Below are 7,587 nucleotides of genomic sequence, written 5' to 3' on the forward strand. Positions count from 1 at the left end.
ATTGAAGGAATCTGTCACTTTTCTAATTTCCTTTAATTTTTTTTTATCAATTTCTTGTTTAGAAGCAGTTTTTAATTCTTTTACTGCAGAGTTTTTTTTCAGATTGGGTTCCTCCCTATGTTTCTGCATTTAAGTTTTTACTTCAAATGCTATGAGCTCAGTGAACTTTTTTTTATTTCAGAAATAATTCTGCTCTTAGTTCCTTTATAACTTTACTTACTTACTTTTGACGCTGTTAATTCATGCATTTGAGCCGAGCTAGTGTCCTCTGCAGTTGTTCTGGGTAGGCATTGGTTTTTCTCCATATGTTTCTGCATTTGATTCTTTAGTGCAGATGCTTTTAATTCAGGGATTTCTTTTCTGTTGATTCATTGATTTCAGCTGTGTGGTTCCCAATTTGTTCTGTGTTAGTGTCCTCTGCACTTGTTATGGGTGGGCTTAGGGTCTGAGATTGCATTTTGCTCCTTCTCATTCTCATTTTGTATAGGACTGTCTCCTAACCTTTTGTTGTAGAGCTTTGATGCAGTTGTAATCTTACCACCTACTGAAATTCATGTGCAGATCTACAGAGTTTGAATTTATCCAGCTGTGCCTGGCTTGGGTCTGGATACTTTGCTCAGTTCCTTCTTGCTGAAGCCCTTGGGAGTGAACCTGTTGTGTCCCTCTGGCAAGATGTTCTGCTTCTTGTCTAGATGGGTTGTTCTGTCCCCTACTCTCTCTGCAGGGACTTCAATTACAGAGTTTCACCCAAGGCCTGTATGCTAGCCTGAGCTGAGTCTAAAGGGGACAAGGTGAAGTAGAGGGGAGAGGAAGCTTTCCCACACATTCACTGGACCTGGGCTAGGGCTGGATCTGGGGGTCTCGAGAACATGGCAGTAGTTCTATCTCACTGGGTGGGATTGGGGGGGTACTGTGGTGGTGGGGGTGTCCCAAGGTGGTAGAAAAGTGTCTCACCCATGCTGCATCTGGGCTTGGACCAGATTGGTCCCGCTGGTACAGGGTAGCTGGAAGCTCTCCCACACTCCTGGGCCTGGGCTAGGGCTGGATTTGGCTGTCCACAGAACACAGCAGAAGTTCTCACTCGGCAGGCATGTGGGGGACTGTGGAGTGGTGGTGGGTGGGTCCCAAGGGGGTTGAAGAGGGTCTCATCCATGCTGCGCCTGGTCTTGGACAAAAATGGTTCCACTGGTGCAGGGTAGCTGGAAACTCTCCCATGCAGTCAGTGGGCCTGTGCTAGGCTGGATCTGGCAATGTATAATTATTGTAGCTCTCTTACTAGCCTGTTTTGAAACTATCTTCTTGCTATTTCTTGCTCAATAAAATTAATTTAAAAGAATGTATTATGGACATAACATCTGAATATTGTGCACATTTGCTAATGAAGAGAATTGGCTGTGTCTAAAATGAATCTCCATCATTTCATAAACCATGTGTTGTAACGGACATACTTAATGAGCACATGTGAAATACAAGTGTTTGCTGAATTTATTTTTTCATCACTTTTATGTGGATCTGCATTCTTTACTGTCATCATTTGTGTTGCCAGTCCTATCTTGTACATCTTCAATTTGCACTTAATTGTATACAAACTTTGCAAATCCCAGCCTGTAAGTTTTTGTAGTGTTGTGAAGGATTCATGGGATAAAATCACTGACATCTGTGTTGCCAATGCTTGAGGAGCAGGCCACACAGACAAGAAGTGCTCATTTATTAAGGACAGCTCTGTTACTGGCCATGAGAGCCTGGGGTGAGCAGCTCTACAGGAAATGGTGTAGTAAAAAGTTCAGGGTGAATTTCAGGATTTAGTTATGACAGTGTTCCAGGAGATGTCATGGCTGTACATGACTTTTTACATGAATAAATGTAGATCATGTTTGAAAATAAGCCCTAATATATGTTTTGGAGTAAAAATTAAATAAGTTTCAATTTTATCTGGGGCACTTTTATGACTTTGGGCCTTGATGCAAGAAATGGAAATGATAAAATGTATATGGAATCAGCCCTGAAGGAGTTCATAATTTAAAATGGTAAAAGACGTACATGGGAAGTACTGATATGCTATAAGAAAGTGATATGTAACTTTCAAGAGAGGTGAGACAATGCCTGGTGGCTCTCAAAGGAATGGCGCAGTTGAATGTGGGCCTGCCAGAGGGTACAATGATTTGAATCTAAAAGCTGGAAGGAAAATCTAAGAACAGGCGCAGGTGTGCGATTGCACAGAGATGAGCCGATGCTGTTTGATAGGAAGCCAATAAGTATTTGAAAATTTAAAAAAAATGTGAATCTTCTGAATTGCACAATCAAAAGACAGATTTAAACAATGGATCAATAAACAAGCCTGGTGATTGAGAACTTCTGCGGCTCTCTCTGGACACACAGATCCAGCCCAGCCCAGGCCCGGCAAGTTTGTGGGAGAGCCTATGGACACTAGCTTCCCTGCACCTGCAGGACCACTCTGGACCAAAGCTCAGGCACATGACGTGAGTGAGACCTTCTAATATGCCCTTGGGACCCCTCAACCCCTCTGGAGCCCCCGCCTCCAAGATGGCCGAGTGAGTGAGAATTTTTGCGATGTTCTCAGGACTCCCAGGTCCAGCACAGCCCAGGCCCAGCTAGTGTGTGGGAGAACTTCTGCACGCCACTGTTCTCCCCGGGCCAGGGGCACAACAGAGGGGCACCACAGGTTCACTGTTGTGTCAGAGGGGCACAACAGGTTAAATTCCAAGGGCTGCAACAGGAAGGAGCTGAACACAACAGCTAGACCTAAGCCAGGCATAGCTGAATAAACACAAGCTTATTAGATATTCACCCGAATTTCAGTAGGTACTAAGGTTATAACTGCACCAAAGCTTTAAACCAAAGGTCAGAGGACGGTGCTATATGAAATGACAAAAACAAGGAGCAAAATGCAATCTCAGGCCTCGAGCCCACACAGAAGAAGTGCAGAAGACACTAGCTCAACTGAAATGTATGAATTAACAGCTTTGAAAGTAAATAAACAACAGCAGAAAGGTATAGAGGAACTCAGAGCAGAATTAATTTCTGAAATAAAAAAGAAATCTCTGAATTCATAACATCTGAAGTAAAGAATCAAATAAAGAAACATGAGGAAACCCAGTTTGAAAAAAATTTCGGCAGAAAAAGAACTAATAACTGGGTCTAAAGATGACATTGATAAAAAAATAGAGGAGATTAGAAAAATGATGATTCCTTGAATGAGCAATGGAGGAAAGAAATAGATCACATGAAGCAGAGTCAAAGAGATATAGAGGAACTTAAAATCTGAATCACAAGCCGGTAAAACCGTTTGAGTGAAAGTGAAGACAGAGTTTCAGATCTTGAAGATGCTGGTGTAGCTAGTGAAAAGGTAAGAAAAGATCTCTTAAAAACAACTAGAATGCAGGAAAAAATAATCCAACACCTGCAAGACGTTGCAAAGATGAACAATGTGATACTAATAGGCATCAATGTGAAAGATGGTGTCAATACAAATGAAATAAAAGGAATATGGGCAGAAGTAATTGCAGAAAACTCCCCAAATATGAGAAAACAATCTGATATTCAGATAATAGAAGCATGCAGGCCATCCAATAACTTCAACCCAATTAAAAACACACCGAGACATATCATAGTCAAGATCCCAGAAATCCAACACAAGAATAACATACTGAAAACCGCTAGAGAACAGAAGCAGATGACAGCCAAAGAAAAGCCATCAGAATTTTGGCCAACTTCTCTTCACAAATCATGAAGGTAAGAAGAGCATGGAGCAGAGTACTTCAAGTCCACTATGAAAAAAAATCCACACCAGACTAGTATACCCTGCAAAACTCTCTTTCAAGTTTGATGGAGATGTGAAATACTTCCATGACAAAGAACAACTAAAGAATTTCATGATGACAAAGCCAACCCTATACACACTACTGAAGATGTTCTAGAGAGAGACCAAAATGATCAGATCTCCACCAATGAGAACAAATTGAACCCACTAAGTACTGCAAACATTTAAATACAAGAAAAAAAAAAAAGGATTGAACAACCGCAGATATATAACATGTCAATCATAAGTCAACACATCTCGGTTATAACCATCAATGTAAATGGACTCAATTCATGAATTAAGAGAAATAGATTGGCACAGTGGATTTGGAAACAAAATTCAACAATATGCTGTATACAAGAAACATACTTAACTCATAAAAAAATGAATAGGCAAAAAAAAGAAAAAGAAAAAGAAATTCATAGACTGAAAATCAAAGGATGGAAAACAATACTACATGCCCCAGCACCTCAGAGAAAGGCAGGGGTAGCAATCCGGTTTTCAGACAGTCTCAACTTCAAACCAAGAATGATCAAATGAAATAAACAATGCCACTATATACTAGTGAGGGAAAAATTCAAGAGGAAGAGGCAACACTCATACATATGTATCCACCAAACACGGGAGCCCCTAAGTATATAAGACAAATCTTAATGGACATGAAAAATCTAATATCCAATACCACAGTCTTAACAGGAGACCTTGACACCCCCTTATCCCAATAAGATTGGTCAACCAGACAAAAAAATTAGGAAAGAATTAGCAGAACTGAACCAGAACTTGAAACAAATGTACTTGGTGGACATATACAGAGAGTTCCACAGAAGTAAAACTGAATACACATTTTTTCAGGTGCACATGGATAATTTTCTAAAATAGATCACATACTAGTCCATAGGTCATGCTTAAGTATATGCAAGAAAACAGAAATTATCCCATGCATATTATCTGACCACAGTTCAATGAAACTGAAAGAAATGACAAAAGATATCAAGAAACCCCTCTAAATACATGGAAATTAAACAACACCCTACTCAGCAATCAATGGGTCACAGGTGAAATTAAACAAGAAATTCAACAATATGTACAGTTCAATGAGATTTCAAGCACAACTTATCAGAATTTATGAGACGCAATGAAAGCAGTTCTCAAAACAAATTTATAGCTGTGAACTCATACATTAGGAAAACAGAATGGGAACAAATAACACTAGGATGCTGCACCTCCAACATCTTGCAAAGGAAGAGCAAACCAAGCCCAGAGTCAAAAGATGGAAAGAAAAATATAAAAATTAGAGCAGAAAGTAATTCAATTGGGGTGAAGAAAACTGTTCAAAGAGTTAAAGAAACAAAAAGCTGGTTCTTTGAAAGATTAAAAAAATTGATAAACCCCTAGCTAACCTCAATGAAAAGAGAAAAGAAAAAATTGAAATACAAGCAATAAGGAATGAAATAGGCATACTCACCACAGACCCAGTGGAAATTCAGATTATCAATAGCTACTTTGAGAATTTTTACACTCACAGAATAGAAGACTCAGATGAAATGGACAGATTCCTGGAAAGGTACAAATTACCTAAACTGAATCAAGGAGATAAAACAATTTTCAATAGCCCAGTAATGGCCAGTGAATCCGAAATGTAATAAAAAGCCTGCCAACAAAGTAAAGTCCAGGTCCTGATGGATTCACAGCTAAATTCTACAAGAAGTTTACAGAAGATATGATCCATACACTTCTCTAACTTTTCAATCAAATTGAAAAGGAAACAGTTCTCCCAAAATCATTCCTGGAGGCAGAATTATACTAATTTCAAATCCAGGGAAAGATGGAACTGAAAAAGAGAGCTATAGGCCCATCTTCCCTCATGAACATAGATGCAAAAATCCTCAATAAAATCCTAGGAAATAGAATACAGCAAATAATCAAGAAGATCATATACCATGGCCAGATAAGATTCATCCCAGGGATGCAAGGATGGTTCACTATTCAAAAATCTATAAATGTAATACACTACATCAATAGAGTGAAATCTGAAAATCATGTGATCATCTCAATTGTTGCAGAAATGGCTTGGTCAAACTATTCCATGAAATTGAAAAGGATGCAATCCTCCCAAAATCATTCCTGGAGGCAAGTATTATACTGATACCAAAACCAGGGAAAGACACAACTAAGAAAGAGAAGTACAGGTCAATCTTCTTCATGAACATAGATGCCAAAATCCTCAATAAAATACTAGCAAATAGAACACAGCAATCATCAAGAAGATCATACACCTTGACCATGTAGGATTCATCCCAGGGATGCAAAGATGGTTCAATATTCGAAAATCTTTCATGTTATACACTATATCAATAGAACGAAACTAAGAACCACATGATCATCTCCATTGATGCAGAAAAGGCTTTTGACAAAGTCCAACACTCATTCATGTTCAAAGTCCTTCAGAAAATTGGAACAGAAGGCCTCTACTTCAATTTGATCATAGCCATCTATGACAATCCAAAGGTTACTATAATTCTAAATGGGGAAAAACTAAAATCTTTTACTCTTAGATCTGGTACAAGACAAGGATGTCCTCTATCACTCCTCCTGTTCAATATAGATTTGGAATAATTAGCTACAGCCATTAGACAATAGGGAGAAATAAAAAGAATAAGAATAAGTTCCATTATTCTTAGAATAATTAATTTAACTTGTTAGAAAATAATCATAATTAGTAGGGGACGGGGAGATGGCTCAGTGAAATAAGCGCTTTCCTGGCAAGTGTAAGGGCCTGAGTTCAATCCCCGGTTCCGCAAAAACAAAACAAAACAAAAAAAAAACCACATAATTAGTTTAAATTCTTAGAAAAGAAGTTAAATTATCATTACTTTCAGATGACATTACACTTTACTTGTAAGACCCAAAAAAGTCTACCAAGAAGCTACTAGAATTAATACAGAAATTCAGTATCATAGCAGGATACAATGTCAATTCCCAAAAGTCAATAGGATTCTTCTACACGGATAACAAACACACTGCATTGGAAATTAGATATACAATAACTTTTACAGTAGCACTACAGAAAATGAAATGCCTTGGAATTCACTTAACCAAAGAAGTCAAAGATTTTCTACGAAAATTACAGTACTCTGAAAAAAGAGATAATAGAGTATTTCAGAAAATTGAAAGATATTCCATGCTCCTGGATAGGAAGAATCAACATCGTGAAGATGGCCATAGAACCAAAATTGTTCTAGAGATTTAATGCAATCCCTATGAAACTACCATGAACATACCTCCCAGACCTAGACAAATTGTCCCTAAAATTTATTTGGAACAAGAAGACCTAGAATAGCAAAGGCAATCCTGGGGAACAAAGACAAGGCAGGAGGCATTACAATTCCTCACTTGAAATTATACTAGGAAGGTACTGTGATTAAATCATCAAGGTATTGGCAATGAAATAGACTGAAGGATCAGTGGAATAGATTAGAAGATGCAGAAGCCTCTACAAACACACTCAGCCACCTGATCTTAGACAAAGGAGCCAATCAGGCTTACTGGAAGAAAGATAGCCTCTTTAACAAATAGTGGTTGAAAAACTGGCTTTCTATATGCTGAAAACTAAAACTTCACCCAGGTCTATCACCATGCACTAAGCTAAAGTCAAAATGGATTAAAGATCTAAACATTAAAACAGAAACACTAAATCTCCTGGAAGAGAAAGTAGGAGGAACTCTTGAAGACATAGGGGTAGGTAAATCGTTCACACACAAAAAAAT

This window comes from Octodon degus, unplaced genomic scaffold (genome assembly GCF_000260255.1).
Source record: "Octodon degus isolate 3935 unplaced genomic scaffold, OctDeg1.0 scaffold00226, whole genome shotgun sequence".
In the NCBI taxonomy this organism is placed as follows: Eukaryota; Metazoa; Chordata; class Mammalia; order Rodentia; family Octodontidae; genus Octodon; species Octodon degus.